At 35.1% G+C, this 19,620-nt stretch overlaps 1 pseudogene; it reads left to right on the top strand.

Moving 5' to 3' along the window:
• Nucleotides 1-6,457: 6,457 nt before the first annotated feature.
• On the top strand, nt 6,458-9,602 carry LOC142628518 (uncharacterized; annotated as a pseudogene).
• The last annotated feature ends 10,018 nt before the right edge of the window (nt 9,603-19,620 follow it).

Raw genomic sequence — 19,620 nt, 5'->3', positions numbered from 1 at the left:
AATGCGCTCCAAACCTTATCCCAAAAGCTTCCAAGCACAACAGATTCTTATGATGAAATGCTAAATTCAATTGAATTTAGTTTATATATATATATATATATATATATATATATATATATATATATATATTCAATAATATTTAATATCCCTAGACATATTACATAAAATAAAAAAATAAAACAATTTCGCCTGCACCTGGAGCGAGTTTAAGTACCTGCCAATGCCACAAGGATGATAGATAAAAGTACTAGATTAATTACTTTTATTAAAAAGATAAACAAGAATGCAAAGCACTTCAATATCGAATTTTATATTGAAATATGTTTTATGAAAGATGATGAGCAGGGATTAACAAGCGTAATAAGTAATAGAAGGGCATCTTTTGCTTTTGCCTGAGCAGAGAAAATGCAGTGACGTTTCCTGTAGTGATAGAAGTGATTGTAATTGTACCATTCGACTTTCTGCTGACCGCTGCACTGTAAGCGGTGTGGCTAGTGAAAGCTGCATCACATTCACATAGACTTGCCCAACGGAGGTGGAGACCAAAGCCGAGCTAGATTGGGGAATATGATCTCCAAGCTTCAAATTAAGAGAAAAGCTTTATTAATCTCATCAGCAAAAGAGGGAGGATTTGAGGAGAAGTGCTCAAAAATTAACGGTAAAGTACACTCATATGAACTCAGTCCTAACCACACGTGATTATGAATTCTTAGTTTATTTTTAGTCAAATTTAAATTAAACGATGTGCATTAATGCTATTTGTTGAGTATTATGACGCGTCATTTAATTTAAACTTGACTAAAAATAAGCCAAACATAATTAAGAGTTTATAATCACATATAGTCGAGGTCTAATTCATGCAAGTGTGCTTTACCCTTAAAACTTGTTTCCTTGATATCTTTCAATCCGGCTATCCGATTAAGGCTCATGAGTCATCGTTATGAGAATTATATCATGCAGTGCAATTAGAAATCAATCGGTCAAAAATTACAGTTTCTCACTGTGATATTAAATGCAATGGGATGCATGGTGCAATACAAGTGAGGTTAAATGGGAGTTGCAAATAGGATATATACACTCACTGCCTCACTTTGATTAGGGTCAAGATTGGGGGAACAAGGAGTTGGGAGATTTGATAGTGAGTGACTCAAAAATGAGGGCATCTCTCTTCGTTTAGGATTTTTTGTTTTGAATTTGATAAGAAGATTCGAGTGATTGGTTTATTCCAATTTTTTTGGGTTAAATGGACTAATTTGATAGACTTTGTTGCCCAAAATTGATGATCAGGAAAATATTTCTTTAACTTTTCAATTGGTAATGATTTTGTTGAGTTTTTTTTGGGGGAAGGGGGGGATCTTAAATTAGTAAATTTTGTTGTTGTACTTGCTAATTTGGTTTTTTTGGGATTTAAGATTAGTAAATTTATTGTTTGGCTTTTTTTTCTTTTTGTATAAGAGGGCCAATAATATTGTTAAGAGGGACAAAATTTTGGTTTTATTAGGTCAAATTTCTAAAATTAGTCTTCTTTTATATATATATATATATATATATATATATATATATATATATATATATATATATATATATATATATATTCACATTTTTTTTTTGAACCTTTATATATTTACATTGTACTTGCAATGTAAACTTACAACAAAAAAAAGGAGGCAAAAGGCTAATTTGATAGACTTTGTTGGCAAAATTTGCTGATTGGGCTAAAGGCTATCCACAGGTCAGTTCGAGTTGGATTTGTGCCCAACCTAGAACCGACCCAATCACTTCAGGTCTCCCATACCAAGACCCACCGCCATCCGATGGACAGAGGTGTTTCGGGTGGTTGGATGTCTTTAGTTTCTAGTCAAGTCTCAGTTGGTTTTGACCTGTGTTAAACGTCGCTAGATTTTGCAAAAATTAACCAATTTTTGCTAAAATCTACCAACTTTGTCTGATCTGATTGGATCACGAAGAGATCTTGACAAGATCAGGCTGGATCTCAAAAAGATCAACCCATATCTTGACAAGATCTCGGCAAATCTCGAAGAGATCAGGCCGAATCTCGACGAGATCAGACAAAACCAAATTGGCCAAACACTCCAATCAGCAAAGAACAACAAGTTTCTGGTGTGTAGAAGGTTATGTCGGTTGAAAATCAATTTTTCATGCTTAGACCCGTCAACCAACTAGTTAGTCTCGGATTTTAGGGGTGAAGACCCACCGCTGACCGTCACCGGCGTCAGGTCGGATCGGCCATTTTGAGCGGGTTGGTCGAGCACCGGATCTAGTTGGATACACCTAATTGGGTTAATCTTTCTTTAACTTTTCAATTGGATTTGGGGGGTGGGGGGGGGGAGATCTTAAATTGGTAAATTTTGTTGATTGGACTAGTTTGGTTTGTTTGGCTTTATCTTTTTGTATAAGAGGGCCAATAATATTGTTAGGAGGGATAAAATTCAATTTTATTGAGTCAAATTTCTATATATATATAAAATTATTTTTGACTTTTACATATTTACGTTGTACTTGCAATATAAACTTACATTGTAGATGCACAAAAAGTAGCAAATGTTGTACACATTACTACTTTTTTGCAAATGTGTACAACATTTACCACTTTTTTTGGTAAAAGACTTGAAATGGAATGGAACTTAGAGACAAAGATATCAACCATACCTATTCAACTTAAATTTACCATAATTGATAAGTGTTTATCTGTTTAATAATAACCTTTTTTATTAAATATTCTTTATATTGTAGGACACATTGGTGCCATGCAAAGCCAAGATTGTTTATGTCAACAATAGATATAGGGCATTATATTGCATATCTTATATGCAAGAAAAAAGTCAAACCTATCAAAGGAGTTTTATGGTATGGGCATTGTAAAACTGAGCCTAAATCATAAAATATTCCCACACATCCAGACCCACAATCCCACAAGTCCAAAACATATTAAAGAAAAGTAGTTTGTAAAACTAATCTTGGTGAGAAATAAAATTCCATAAAAATTTCAGTTTTGTTTTTACTAGCTTTCAAGTAATAGTTCTAATACACAAACATTAATTTATAATTCCCAAAATTAAACTTTATTAGTTACCATACTTTATTCCATTGCTTTGTAAAATAACATATTATGTAAATATCATTTTATTAATTATAGAAAATAAGTTAGTCAATAATTAGGACCATGAACAAATAAATAAAATTTTCGTCCTCGAAAATTGTAAACTTACATTTGTTGTATTATAACAATTTATTGATAAGTGGGAAAAAAAAAGACAACAAGTTTAGAATCTCATTTCATGTCATTACAATCAAATGAATGTAGTAAGAAAGATCTTGATCAAAACAAAGAAACTATGAACAATACATTTGTCAAAATTCAATAACTTATACATCATTATTTTATAGATATCCCATTTTGCAACTCTCAATTAAACTCACTTGCATTGCATCTTGCATCTCATTGCATATCACATCATAGGGAAGAATTGTAATTTGGACCATTTTATTTTCAATTAAATTGCACGATATAAATCTTGAAGTTATAATGATCAAAACAATAGTTCATGAATCTTATTCGAACAACTAGATTGAAAGATATTAAAGAAACAAGTTTTAACGGTAAAGCTCACTTGCATGAATTAGGTTCTAGCCATACGTGATTATGACCTCTTAATTATAATTAGCCTATTTTTAGTTCAATTTAAATTAAATAATGTGTCATAATCTAATCAATTGAAGATATAGTTTATGGTAAGATTTGCATGCACTTGATTAAATTTAGAAAATTATTAATTCAATTAAAAGATGTGATCAACATATGTGTGCTTATGTATTGGATTGCAGGAATGGCGAGAGTCAGACCAGTGTAAATACATTTTTGTCCCCAAGTTGATTGTTTGACCAAAAAAGAAATGCAGACCAATCATTAGGACTGAAGATGGAAATAAGGAAAAGTGGACATCTCTTGCCTACTCTCTAAATATATAGAGATGTTTCTTTCAGTTCCAATTCTTTTGATCTATCTTTGCATGCCTAGATTAGAGTTTTCATCATGCCTTTGAATGTTTAGATGCAATCGTTAATCACATGTTCTTGGATGATATAAATTGTTTGAATGATATGATATGATTATTGGCCAATAAAGTCTAAAAGATCGGTTTTACTAGGCAAGATGGGTGCCTACCACCTTCTCAATTTATAACCTAACATCCAAACTTAGATCAAGGGTTAGTAGATTATGTTTTTCTTGTAATTTTCAGTTTCTAAGATTGTAACTAGGAATCAAAGCTACGTAGTTTTTTGATTATTTTTAAGAGATGTACAATTTCAATTCATCAATAAAGATGTTCTTTTCAATTTTTGGTTTTTTTTTCAATTAAATAAATGGTGACACCATTGTAAAACCTTTGACCTATAAGAGATAATAATATCAGTAGAACCTCTACTCTTGAGAGGCACCAACACAACTCTATCCATTTGTGTGGGTTATGCCAAAACCATTCTATGAAGATTTGGACCAGGAGCATGGTCTCTCACAAATAGCTTGTCCACATGCACACCTATTTGGACCAGGAGCACCAGCAGTGAATGGGCTAAACCCATTCACTATGCCAAATTATCAAATAGGATAGCATTGAGGTCCAAAAACAGGTCCATTGAATATTGGGTTTTGTAAGAATTGCAAAAAAAAATTACCATGAGCTACAATGCGATTCTAAACATAGAATCGCACTGTAGCTAATGGTAAACCGTATATTAATAATTTATTGTAAAATATCAGTCTTTGGTTCTTTGTCACCTCCTCTCTCTCTGATATTTTATCTCTGTCTCTTTATCTCTGTCTCTCCGCTGCACTTCTGCCTCTCCATTGCTGAGCTCTTCCATCACACACTAAGCCGCTTGGTTCTTTGTCATCCCCTCTCTCTATCACTCTCTCTTCTCTTCAAACCGAGATCTCAAGGCTGACACGGTTTGGGTTAAGATCAAAATCAAAATCGAGATCAAGGCTGACACAGTTTGGGTTAAGATCAAAATCAAAATCAGCTTGTGTTTGTGTTTGTGTTTCTTTTCTCTCTCTCTGCAAGCTTGGTGCTAAATCAAAATCAAGATCAAAGCGATATACTAGGTGGGTTTTGATCAATGTATTTGAGTTTTTGTGTTTGTGTTTCTTTTCTCTCTCTGCAAGAACAAGGGGGTTCAGCTTGTGTTTGTGTTTTGGTTTTGATAACAGAATTTTTGTTGATGTTTGCAGAGGTGGGATTCAGCTTTCTTCGTCCAAATCTTTAGCATCTTCAGAAAGGCTCGGGTCCAACCTCAATTACCAGTAAGTTTCACTCTCTATCTAATTTTGTTTTTTTTTTTTTTCCAATTAGATTTTGTTACGGGGGAAACCTCATTTTGCATCTTCAGAAAGGCTCTCTGTCCAACCTCATTTTGTATTATAAAGAACTAATCAGACCGAATTTGTTATTTTTTATTCCTTTTCACAGAGGAACATTTGAAAAATGACCAATCTTATCAAATGGTCTACTTCAAAAGAATTATTGGTTAAAGATGTACTAGCAAAGTAGATACACTGCATAATGCATATTGAAAGGTTAGAGAGTACCCATCCATATATGGCGCTTGTTAATCTAGTACATGATTACCTATCACTTCAAAATTACAAGCTCAAGCTTGTCATTGCTTCATAGTTGACAACAAATTGAGCTAGAACATAGACTAGAAATATGTACACTTGCTACCCAAATTAATTTGAGTCAGCTGATCCGCTAACAACATAATTTGATACACTAGCAAGACACATTACTGCATGTGTGTGACCCTGAAGTGCACCACCATATTGTAATTGGCCTGAGTACCAATCCTTGAACCAATAGTGTATGTAACCATCTGTGCACCCACCATATAATACTCCACCTTCTTGGTTTAGTGTTAAGGTCTTTACAGGTGAGGACTTTGCAGGGAGTGTCACAGTGAGTGAGTGAGACTAATTCCCTCTAAAAAAGTTGCAGCGCCACACTTTGACAGTGGCATCATCCGAGGCTGTGAAAAGTAATGCTCTGGAAAAGGCAGAACTAGGCGCCAATTTCAATATACATAACCTATATTTCTGCTAATAGACTGAATATAATTAGGTGTGTGCTATTATTTTTATAAATATGTCTACCAACTTTGACTATCAGTTCACCAGAAAAACAGTGAAAAGGAAGTAATCGCTAAGCAAAAATGTTCACCATACATTTTATTCATGCAATGCTTTTTAGGGCTAGTAATTCTGTACCAAAAAATTATTGTAGTATATATAGTCGAAATACATTGATTAGGAGCTATCAACATATATTGTTTTGATTAGGAGTTGTGGCACCACTAACTGTTTTAGGATGTCGCTATAAACTAACTATTTTAGGATGTTGCTATAAACTAACTGTTTTAAGTTCCCTATTTAAAAGGGATGGATACTTATCACGGAGACATATCACGATATGCTAATATCTTACAAAGGGATTCCGATTTTGTGGCACCATTTTTAAGTGGGTCTCAAGATTCTGAAATTCCCATCCAAGAGTCTGTACCAGAAGTTGAAATTGTCTCCTCTAATCCATCAAAACGTGGTGGCAACTTCAGTGTAGATGAGGACAACCTCCTTGTCTCTGCATGGCTTAACATTAGCGTGGATGCTGTGCAAGGTATTGACCAAAAGGCTGACACATTTTGGGAGAAAGTTTGGCTATACTTTTGTGAGAACAATACTTACAGAACCACGCGTTCTGTTTCCTCCGTAACAAGTCGATGGGGAACAATTAGTAGGGAGACAAGTAAGTTTGCTGGGTTGTTGGCTAAAATTGAAGCCCGAAATCCAAGTGGTGCGACTGACCAAATAAAGGTATAAATTATATTGTAATGGTGTCACTATATTAATTTCCAAATAGTTTCAAGATACTAATTATTATTATTATTATTTTAAAATTTAGGTGGAAAATGCAAAGGTTCTATATATGAAATCATCACATAACAAAAAAGTAGCTTTTGCATTTGAACATTGTTGGGCTGTGTTGAAGAACCAACCAAAGTGGACTACGCTTAAGAAAAAATCAAAAGGGCTCCCTCAAACTCCAAGTTCAATTGATCAAGTTGGTAGTAATAATGATGACACAATGGTGCTAGAGAGACCAATTGGTAGAAAAGCCGAAAAGGCTAAGTGAAAGAGAACAGATGGTGATACGGGTTTTGAGGATTATTTGGCGAAAAAATTGCAATATATTCAGGATGCACAAGAACAAGAGAAAGAGGCTCTTCGCATCAAAGCGGATAGGGTTCGAGTGGAAACAGAAAGAGTTGATATTGAAAAGGAATCACATGAGAAAGACAAAGAGGCTCTTCGCATCAAAGCGGATAGGGTTCGAGTGGATGCACAAAGAGCTAATATTGAAAAGGAAAGGCTTCGTCTTGACACTATTAGGGAGGAGGGAAGAGTAATGACCATGGAGACAAGTGGCATGAATGAAAAAGAAAAACTTTATTTTGAAAATCTCAAGGATGAAATTCTTGCAAGACATAATTTAGAGTAAATAGTTGGGTTTGATCCAAGGAGATGATGTCTTGTCGTAACCTTATTTTGGTAGTAAATTATTTTAGGGTTGGGGTTTGGCATATGTAGATGATATTTTGTTTCAACCTTATTTTGGAAGTGGCTTATTTGAAGCATAGGTTTGAAACATGTAGATGATGTATTGTTCTAACTTGATCATTTGGCAATAGGTTGTGCCACTTATGCAATTACATCATTTTTGCTTATATGAAAAACTTATGTAGTTTCTATGTTTGATATCATATTTTCTACACTTGTGTATTTTCTATGTTTGATGTCATTTTCCTTTGCTATCAATTCTAATGGCATTGCTATCAATTCATTAATTTTGACAATTGAAATTTGCTTGCTCTAGTGTAGTGTATGATCATGATGACCTTACCTTACCTTTTCCCTTAATTTTGTTGCTATCTCATAGTAGACATTTGCTTGCTAGTCATGATACTAAGTTGTACACTAAGGCATGCTTGTTTGATACCAAGTGTATTCCTCTACTGTCAAACACTTGCTGGTTTCTATATATTATTATAAGTAAATGATTTTATAAAAAACTACCTCATGACAATTACAAAACCCAAAATAGCTTAAAGAATTGCAATGAAAGAATGGTTTACATTTACTATTTGATACCTGAAATCCCAAGTTGAACTTCAGTGTTAATTAATTCTGGTACTTGTGCCTAAATAATTGAGCATGCACGGGCATGTTTCATGTTTAATTAATTATTTTCTTGTTCAATAATATTGATAATTTCCTAACATTGTTGTCTTCAAGGTTGTCTATATGGGTCGCTCTCTTTTTCGAAAATTGCTTTTTGACGACTCAGATGAGGATGAGATTATGAGGCGAGTTCTTAAGGGTTTAAAAGCACAACGTAAACGTCGTCGGTATATCGAACGTGATCGTTTGGCAGGCCATAAAAGACTTTATCTCGACTACTTTGCCGACACACCAGTATATCCTCCTAATTTATTTCGGAGGAGATTTCGGATGAGTCGGTCTCTTTTTCTCCGTATTCAATCTAAGGTAGAAACTTATGAACCTTACTTTATCCAAAAAAGAGATGGTGCCCGAAGACTCGGTTTATCTTCTCTTCAAAAGATAACAGCTGCACTTAGGATGCTTGCATATGGAGTTGCAGCTGATTTTATGGATGAGTATGTGCGGATTGGAGAATCCACTGCAATAGAAAGTCTGAAAATATTTGTTAAAGCGATGGTTGATATTTTCTCCAAGGAATACTTGAGGTCCCCAAACAACGAAGACATTGCTAGAATTTTAGCCAATGGGGAAAGACGTGGATTTCCAGGGATATTAGGGAGCATTGATTGCATGCATTGGAAATGGAAAAATTGTCCGGCTGCATGGAAAGGTCAGTACTCTGGTCACATTCGTGAGCCAACCATTGTTTTGGAAGCAGTGGCATCATTTGATCTTTGGATATGGCATGCATTTTTTGGGTTACCTGGGTCAAATAATGACATTAATGTATTAGAACGGTCTCCTCTATTTTCTGAACTTGAACAAGGACGTGTTCCTGCAGTTAATTACTCAATTAATGGCCATGAGTATACGATGTGATACTATCTTGCTGATGGCATATATCCGAAGTGGTCAACATTTGTTAAAACAATTCCATCTCCACGAGAAAGGGAAAAAAAAATTATTTACAAAAGCCCAAGAGGCGTATAGGAAGGATGTAGAGCGTGCATTTGGAGTGCTTCAAGCAAGATTCGCAATTGTGTGTGGACCTGCAAGATTTTTCTATAGTGAAACGCTCCAAGACATCATGAAAGCATGCATAATTCTTCATAACATGATCGTTGAGGATGAGCGAGATGTAAATGAAGCGGTGGAATTAGATTATGAGCAAATTGATGACAATCCTACTGTACAACTGTCACGGGAGCACACAAATGAATTTACAGAGTTCATTGAAATCCATCAATCTATTCGAGACCGTGAAATTCATTCTCAACTCCAAACAGACCTCATTGAGCATTTATGACAATTACAAGGGGAGTTGTAGGAACTTAAGTGTGTGAGTTATGTATGTGGGGTTTTATTGTATTTTGATATATGTACGAGTCTTCTAAAGACAACATTGATAGTTATGTATGTGGATTGCATCTATATATATGTATGTGGATTTTTAAAGTTGTTAAGTTGAGTACAAGTGTATATGGCAGGTCCTTTCTAAAAAAAAAAAGGAAGCAAAATTGGCAGGTTCTATATGTGTGTGTGTGTGTTTATGGATCATTAAAGTTGGTAGGTTGAATACATTGATATTTGGCAGGATGCATCTACAAATATGTATGAAGATTTTACATTGATATTTGGTAGGTTTGATGGAATATAAATGTATGTGGATTTTTAAAGTTAATAAGTTTAAGTACATTGATATTTGGCAGGTTCTTTATCAAACAAAAAAAAATATATTTGGTAGGTTGTTGAAAATATATATGGCAGGTTGTTGAAAAATATATATGGCAGGTTGTTGAAAAAAATTTGGATATATGGCAGGTTGTTGAAAAAAATTTGGCAGGTTGAAAAACAATTGGCAGGTTGTTGGAAAGAAAATGTATCCGTTGGAAAAAAAAAAAAATTTGTCCGTTTGAATAGTGCTTGCATATTGAAAAAAAGTTACTGTTGAAATAGTGCTGAAATTTGAAAAAAATGAATGTTGGAAAGAAATAATAAAGAAAGATTAAAAAAATAATATTTTAATAGAATGGTAAAATAATAGAATGTTTTGATGTTGGGATATTGTAAAATGGTATGGTATAATTGATAAAGTAACTTTTTAGATAGTAAAATATGATAGAATTGAAAAAAATGAATGGTGGTGCTCTTACAAGTCAGAATGCCAAAAAGAATGGATGTAAAGAAATTTGAATGAGAAATGATTTTTTTTTTTTTGAAAAATGAGAAATGAAATTCATGTTTCTTTGAACCCCCAAAAGAATAAGTAAATTTGTTATTTATGCTTATGATATAAATATTCGTATGAGAAGCGTACACTGGCTAGATAATAGAGTAGATATGTTTTGTGTCAAACTTACGTACAATACTTTTAGTGTAATTCATTAGGTTCTTCAATTAAATTCAAACAATTAACTATATTGAATAAATTGTCCCAAGAAATGATAATATTGTATTTTTTTTTTTTAATTGATTGATAACTTGATACAATCAAATTATTTAATCGGGAAGCCTAAATAATGTACTACACTTAGGATATCAACTTTAAGTTTTGCCCATCCCTTTTATATCAACCTATTGATGAGGGGACATCATCCAATCCACAGATTCAAAACCAAGGAAATAATTTGATGCATTGTTTTTTGTATATAAAAGTCTAACTTGCTAAGTACTTTTTTCGATTTAAACTCAAATAACGCTAATAAAAAAAAAAAGTATTGGTTTTTCAAATACAGTAAGACAAATTGGAAAGGTTATCCCTCAAAAAAAAGAAGAGATTATTAAAATTATGTCAATTACAATTTTTTTTTATACATTATCCTATTTTAAGGTGATCCAAATAAAGAGTAAAAGAGGCAAGAGGGAGGATATAATTGTGCTTACACTTACACATCACTACTTATGCTACTTTACAGTGTGATGGTCACTGTGTTAACCCAAAGGCACATGTCTATCATATCATGGCATGGCCAATAAGGTAAGGACTGACAAAATCTCCAGGTCAAGGTGGGGTTGTATCTATCTATTGCTGCATTAATATATTGATTTATTGGTCCGCTTGGATTAAAGTGTAATATTCTTTAGTATCTGTTCACATGCCGAGTGGCCTCCTACCCAAATAATTACAAGGCAAAAATGTTCTAAGATGGACAAGAAATGAAAAGTTTTTTTTTAAGGTGGGGACAAGAAATGAAAAGTTGATTAATAAAACAGAGGAGAAAAGGTAATGAAAAGTAAATAATATTGTTGTTTATGGGGCCACAAGCTTCATCGGTCCTATTTAGGAACATGTTGACTTTTTTTTTCTTTTTCTTTTTTTCAATTTTGACTTGTAATTCATGATTTTTTTTTTCCTAGCTAAAAGAAAAGCATAGAACCCTACCTTTTTTTTCCCTTCCTTTTAACCAGCTACAATTCTACTTAGTTGGACGAGTAATGCTACTGTGTCTATATATATATAATTTTACCCAAACAAAAAAGATTTTTTTTTTATACAAATGATATGGAAATACTGTTATCCAAACACATGCAACCATACTCCCATATGCCAAATGTTGAACATTTGGAACACGGAACACAATTCACATTTTTATCTAAGAATTTTTTTGTTCTTTTATATAAGTTTTCCATTATATAATAAAATATACCCTCCCCCTCCAAAAAAAACTCTAAAACATTACATCTATTTCTCTGATAGATGCTTATAATCTATACTACTATTTAAAGGGGCTTCTCCTGTTTGAATTCCTCATTTTCATAGTTCTAAAATATCCTTACATTCCTATGTTTAAGTAGAAACAAAATTAAAGAACAATCGGATAAAAATACAACACTAACTCCTACTAAAATATTACTTAAAAAATAAGGTCACTCTCCTGCTACTTTTTTTTTTTTTTTTTGGGTTTTCCACAGTGTTCCTCAAAGTTTTCAATCAGAGACTAATCACTGTTCGTACCGGGTGGGCCCATGAAGGGGTACTACTTACTAACCTCTGAACACGCGTTTACGCGCGTTTAGATGCTCTTTTATTTTTTTGTAAAGGTTAATAATTTACATTCATTATAATTTGAGACACTATATTTTTCAATCACAAAAATTTTTTAAGGGTGTGATGAGTAATATGTGTTTGTGGGTAAAATAATTTTACAATACATTTTTTTTTTATTGAAGAGTTTTTAAACGTATAGTTATCCACAAATTTGTATAAATAAATGGCCGAGTAGGCTTTTTTGGATAGAATGTGGGATAGTGTTTTTTTTTTTTTTCAAATTAAAAATGTGGGTAGATAACTTTTTTTTTAATAGGGTAGATAAATTTTTTTTTAATAGGGTAGATAACTTTTTTTTGATAGAACGTGGGCTTTTTTATTAGGTTTCTTGTTTTTAATTTTTAAAAAGAAGGTAAAAGCAATTTAAATTCTAATCAAACTTGTATATATCTATTTAGTTTTTATTTTTTGGATAAACTTGAGGATGTTTTTAAAAAAATGATTTGAAGATAAACGTGAGAATGATTTATTTAAAAAAAAAAAAAAAAAAAACAACAACAACAACAACAACAAACGTATAGTTGCTTTGAAGAAGTGGGTTAATGGGAGAGTGATCCTATTTTGTAGGAAATGTTTTATGTGAGAGTTAAAGATATATTTTTACAGTATTATCCTCAAGTTTTGCCCCTACTTAAATGTAGACTGTAGGGGTATTTTGGAACAAAAAAAAATCCGGTCCAAAAAGGGGAAACCCCTTAAATAATAGTATACACTAGCCTTATTACACGCGCTTCGCATGTGTGATGAGGCTTTTTTTTTTTTAGTTGTCCTATTTTGTAGCAAAAAAAAACATGTTTTTATTTTATATTTTTTTTATTCTGAAAATTTAATTTATAAGTGGGTAAAGTAATTTGAAAATCAACAGGAGAATGACTTTATTTTTTAGGCAATGTTTAGTAGGAGTTAGAGTTGTATTTTTACCGGATTGTCCTTTAATTTTGTCTCTACTTAAACATAGGGGTGTAGGGGCATTTTAGAACCATAAAAATGAGGAATCCAAACACAAGAAACCCCTTAAATAGTAGTATAGATAAATTAAATTTTCAAAATAAATATTATATATATAAAACACCTTTTTTTTTGCTACAAAATAGGACCACTAAAATAAGCCTCACTTATAAATTAAATTTTCAAAATAAAAATTACATATATAAAATAAAAACAATTTTTTTTTGCTACAAAATTGGACCACTAATAAAAAAAACCTCATCCCACACGCGAAGCGCATGTAATGAGGCTAGTATGTTTTTAAAAATATGTTTCTTTTTAAGTCAAATATTCTTACAAAATGATACAGTAAATCTCTTACAATGTCATACTTTCATGCATTTAACACATGGAGTGTGTCGTCACATAGGCTTGTAAAATTTTGCATGTTTTCTATATTATTTTTATTAACAACAAAAAAAAAATAAGTAAAGAATATTAAAAAAAAAAAGGAACTCTCTAGTCTATATTTCTTTTCTTACACGGGACTAGAATTTGGTGCAATGATTAAAAGTTAAAAAGTTAACTTAAATATATCAATCCTTAGAGCATCCACAATGAAACTTGCAAATTCCAAATGTAAGAGAAATTTAGCATAGTTGGCCCAAATACACCCAGCAGCCCAAACGTTCAACATGCAAACTTGTAAAAAAATTTACCATAGTGCTATTGTACCATCGTAAATATATGATGGTACTATAGCACTATGTTATGTACGAATATTATTTGTTTATTCCGAAATTTCTCTCTCCTCTCTCTCATTATTCCTCTTGCCTTCTCTCTCTCTCTCTACCTTCTCTCTTTCTCATTTGCTCTCTCCTCTCTTCAAACCCAAACGCCATCCCCCTCCCAAATCCAACATCACACAAATCAAACATAAACAAAACCACATCAAAGACAAAACACTAGATAGCAAACTCAAGCTTCAAAGAGCCCAATTCGGTGCAAACTCAAGCTTCCATGTCATTATGGGCAAAATTTTGAGACCAATTCGGGGGATTTTGGGTTTGTGATTGATGTGGTCGTGGGTCAGGTGGTGCAGCAGCAGCAAGGGCAGGGGATTGTGGCGACGTAGGCCTGGTGGCTTGGCCGCCGCAGATAAAGCATGACCCTCTCTCTCTCTCTCTCTCTCTCTCTCTCTCTCTCTCTCTCTCATCTGGTGGTTTGTTGGGGTTTGGCTATGGGTTTTGGAATTTGGTTTGTTGGTGATTGGTGGTTATCTGATTTTGGTTTATTGGCGTGGTGGTGGTGATTTTGCTATGGATTTTGGATTTTGATTTTCCTATGAATTTTTAGTTTTGATTTTGCTATGGGTTTTGGCTAAGTGACAAGACTAGGATTTTGGGTGGGTGGTGTGATTATGTTGCTCAGTGGAGGTAGGTGGTGTGACTGAGAAGCTGGACGATGGTGGTGGTGGTGGTGGGTGGTTGAGAGAGTAAGAGAAATAGAGATTAGATAGCGAAGTGAGAAATATTTTTATATTATTTTAATGTGTAGAATGAGAAAATAAAAGTTAAGATACTAGGTGTATTGTAAAATGCTATTGTATAATTGATAAAGTAGATTTTTGAGATGGTAAAATATGATGGGATATCATTTCTTATTGTGGATGGTCTTAGTCCTTCATAGGTATTGCACTCTATGCTATACAAAACTTGTGTCTCTATCAGGGCTGGCCCTAGACCTAGGCCCTATAGGGCCCTCTTATTAGGGAAAGGTCCCAAATTTGGAGGTAAAATTTGTTTTTTTTTAAAACAATTTGTGGGAGATATTTTTAAAAAAATAGTTTACATTTTTTTTTCACTATTAAGAAGGCCCAAAGAATTAAGTAATGCTAAAAATAAATATAAAACAAATTTAAATAAATAGGTCTTACAAATAGACGTGTTACTAATTAAAACTAATTCAAATAGGAAAATGTTAAAAATACTATAAATTTTACTACATAATTTTTATAATTTGATGTGATAATGAATATGATAGGTGGATTTCAACAAGTTATTAAATGCATTTTTGAATGAATTTTTATGATTGATGATATATCATTATAATTCTCATATTGTAAATTTTATAATATCTCTAGCATTTTTGTAAGCCTCATGTCACTAATCACATCCGTTACAATATCAATTTGTAGTAAAATTTATTATAATTTTAGCATTTTCTAAAAAAAATCATATAAAAAAAGTAAAAAGGATAATTTTTTTAAAATTATTATATATAAAAAAGTAAAAAAAATAATTTTTTTTAAAATTATTATATAAAATAAAATACTAATTATATATTATTTAAGTCATAACAAAAATTCCTCATTTCAAATTTCTCCTTACTCTTGCAAACGTTTGGGCCAGTCCCTGTCCCTACGCAGGAATGTCTTAGTGCTTCTTTTGGTAGAATTTGTTTATTTATTTATTTTTATCTTTAGCTGACATAGGCCAGATGAAAAGTGATATTACGTGGCTATTCATCTACTATATCTTTTGGTCCAAAACGCACACCAAAGTTGGATTGATTAATCATCTGTATTCTCCACGGGCCCTGGCCCATTCATTTACACAAAACACTGAACTAAATCGTACATGTACACACACTCCTCCTCCTTTGTATATGGCCCATAAACAAAGTCCTTAAAAAAAAATCCAAGTATTTGACTTCAATATTTAATTAAATAAGGTATGTCACTGCTCTTTAATACTCTATACATTATACATATAAGTACATAGGTGTACTACTACTGTATAATATATATCCACATAGAAATATTAACTGGCGCGCGCATATAGGGCATATAGCTCATTTGTTATAGGGCATGGCCCTCCAAATTTTGTAAAAACCACTCTCAACTAAAATCCATACACTCTCTCCTTTGTATATGGCCCATAAACAAAGTCCTTTTTTTTTTTTTTTTTAAATGATTTACATTTGAAAATTTCAACTTCAAGCATTAGGCCAAGTGAATTTAGTTGCATGCAAATATTTGACTTTAATAATTAATTTTCTTTTCTTTGGGAGAAACTTTTAATAATTATTAATTAAATAATGTATATATGTCACTGCTATATGCATTATATTATACATAAGTACATAGGTGTAGGGGTATTGGGCCCAGTAATTTATGAAGGACGGCCCAACAAGGTCTTTTGGGCTAGAAACCCAAATTCGAAAACATCAAAATGATCGTGGAGTATTTAAGTGTCTCATACCGTCTGAGGAGTAGATTTGTCCTCGGAATGTGAAGCCGAGGATACACAGTGTACGTGGAGGACAGTAGAAAGAGCGATGGAATGTCTAAAGTAAAGCTGCTACCACCTCCCATATATTAAAGACTCTGTAATTGATACGCGGACAGCATAGATGGAAGGATGGGACCTGAGCATAGAGCTTGGAACTTGGTCCCAAATCCCAGCGGGCTTTAGGGAAGAATGGATGGGACAAGTATCCAAAAATCAGGGTTGTAGTCAGAGAGTGGAAGATGATGAAGAGAAGAGGAGGAGTATAAATAGGAGGGAAGGCATATGAAGAAAGGGGAGGCTTTTTGAGAAAGAAAAAGTGTATGATAATCAATATTTGTATCCATACTTGAGAAATACTATTAGAACCTATTCTCGGAAACAGTCCGAGGAGGAATTCTCAATCTTACTCTTTGCAAACGATTCTTTGTTTTGTTCCATTGGGCCCAAAGCCCGTTCTTTTTGTGATTGTCTAAGCCATCCTTGAAATCTAAATTACAAACCCATCCTCTACAAATTCATTGTGAAGAAAGGCCTTTCAAGCCCATTTTCCTCCCAGTCGTGGTTTGGGAATTTGAATTGTGTCCTTACAATTGGCGCCGTCTGTGGGAATTTAGTTTTTAAGGAAGTTTAGGACATCATGGTAGGATCAGATTCACCACGCAGTGCAGAGTCCGTGGGCTCCCAACGTGAGGATCACTCCTTACATCCTGATCATGGAGAGAACCGAGAAGGAAGTGTACATACTACACACACCATCAGAAGTGCTAGTCATTCGCAAGGAGGAAGTAGAGTTCCTTATGAGAGAAATGCCAGGGCCATGCAGAAAGAGATTGACGGCCTAAAGAGGAGACTGCGTCACGAAAGGAGAAGGAGAACTCCTCCGGTCTCTGACCCCTCTTCGGAAGGATCCGAGGATGACAATTACAGGCAGAGATCCAGAACTCCCCCAGGTGAATATGTCTCCTCCGAGGAGGACAATCTGCAGGGGAGGCGTGGCAGAGACTACCCCCCTAGGGGCTTGGGAAATGACGCAATGGGCAGAGCGCTACACCAAATCTCCAGGTCACCCTTCGCGCGCAGATTGGAAGAAGGGAGGTTGCCTCGGCGCTTCACACAACCGGCCTTCACTCTTTACAATGGTCGGACGGATCCTGTGGAGCACGTAAGCCATTTCAGTCAGAGAATGGCAGTGCATTCCCGGAATGAAACTTTGTTATGCAAGATTTTTCCTTCTAGCCTAGGGCCCGTAGCCATGAGATGGTTTGACGGCCTAAGGGCAGGATCTATTGATTCTTTCAAAGAGCTTACTAGAGCATTTGGTTCTCGCTTTATCACGTGCAGTAGAGTTCCTCGTCCATTGGATTCTTTACTATCCATGGCCATGAGGGAAGGGGAAACCCTGAAAACGTATTCGGACAGATATTGGGAAATGTTCAACGAAATTGACGGAGACTTTGACGATGTAGCAATAAGGACCTTCAAGGTCGGCCTACCAACGGAGCATGACTTGAGGAAATCCTTGACGAAGAAGCCTGTAAGAAGCGTACGTCGACTGATGGATCGCATCGATGAGTACAAAAGGGTTGAGGAAGATCAGCAGTAGGGAAAAGGCAAGGCGAAGGTTATCCCACAAGAAAGGAGGGATTTCAGGTCGGACAGATACAACAACAATAGACCTGCACGAGATTTTTCCAGGCAGGCTGGTCACATACCCCCACAAGTGGTCAACACCGTCTTCAGGGAGCCGGTGCAGCAGCTGTTGGAGAAAATAAGGCATGAGCCTTTTTTCAAATGGCCAAATAAAATGGCAGGGGACCCTTTGAGACGCAATCAAAATCTCCATTGCCATTATCACAAGGAGCGAGGTCATACCACCGAGGATTGTCGCATTTTGTGGAATCATTTGGAACAATTGGTTAAGGAGGGAAAGCTGAAGCAGTTTCTGTACCAACCCAACGGGCGAGGAAACCAAACAGGAGTGGCAAACCACGATGGTCCTTCATCCAGACCTCCTCTAGGTACTATCAATGTCATTTTTGTAGCACCTGGTAGGACTGGCTCAGCTCCTTTCAGGGTAATGTCAGTAGCTCGAACATTGGCCGAGGATTCACGGGATCAGCCGAAGAGGATTAAGGCGAATATCCCGCCGATCCTAAGTTTCTGCGAAGAGGACAAGATGGGGACCATCCAGCCTCATGATGATGCCTTAGTGGTAACCCTCGAATAGGGAACTATGATGTGAAGAGGGTAATGGTTGATCGGGGCGATGGCGCGGATATCATGTACCACGACCTATTTAGAGGCTTGAAGTTAAGAGTTGAAGATCTTATGCCATATGACTCACCCTTGATAAGCTTCGAAGGGAGAGCTGTCGTTCGAAGGGACAAATTAGGCTACTGTGCAATCAGGTCCAGAGGTGGTAGACGTAGATTTCATCGTGGTCGATGCTTATTCCCCCTATACGGCTATTGTGGCAAGACCTTGGCTGCATGCATTAGGGGCCGTTTCCTCAACCTTGCATGTCAAAGTCAAATTTCATTCCGGGAGACCGGTGGTGGAGTTACTTGGGAGTCGGTCCGTGGCACGACAGTGTGTTACGAGTACAATGCGCCGACCAGAACCAGACTCCTCGGCCTCGGCTAACGGAGAGGCATAGCAATCAAAGTCTCTTCCCACAGCCGGGGTAGATGAAGCGGTATGTGAAGAATTGGAGAAAATTCTCATAGACAATGATCCTGAGAAGTTCTTCCAGGTGGGAGTTCAATTGCCGCGGGAAGAAAAGGCAGAATTGATTTTATTTTTAAAGAAAAATATGGATGTATTTGCTTGGAACGCGTATGAGGCCCCTGGGGTTGATCCAAACTTCATATGTCATCATTTAAAGGTTAACCCAAGCTTGTAGTGCGGAGGCAACCACCTCGGAGGTGCTCCGAGAGAACATTCGAAGCCGTAAAGGAGGAAGTGCTCGAGCTCGAGGAGGCGGGGGCTATCGAAAGAAGTGTTTTATCTGAATGGTTAGCCCGTACGGTGGTGGTAAAAAGAAGAATGGGAAGTGG

The sequence above is a fragment of the Castanea sativa genome, chromosome 1 (assembly GCF_040712315.1).
Source record: "Castanea sativa cultivar Marrone di Chiusa Pesio chromosome 1, ASM4071231v1".
NCBI lineage: Eukaryota > Viridiplantae > Streptophyta > Magnoliopsida > Fagales > Fagaceae > Castanea > Castanea sativa.
Note: the sequence above shows the minus strand (reverse complement) of the source record. Positions and strands in the feature narration are given on the sequence as shown.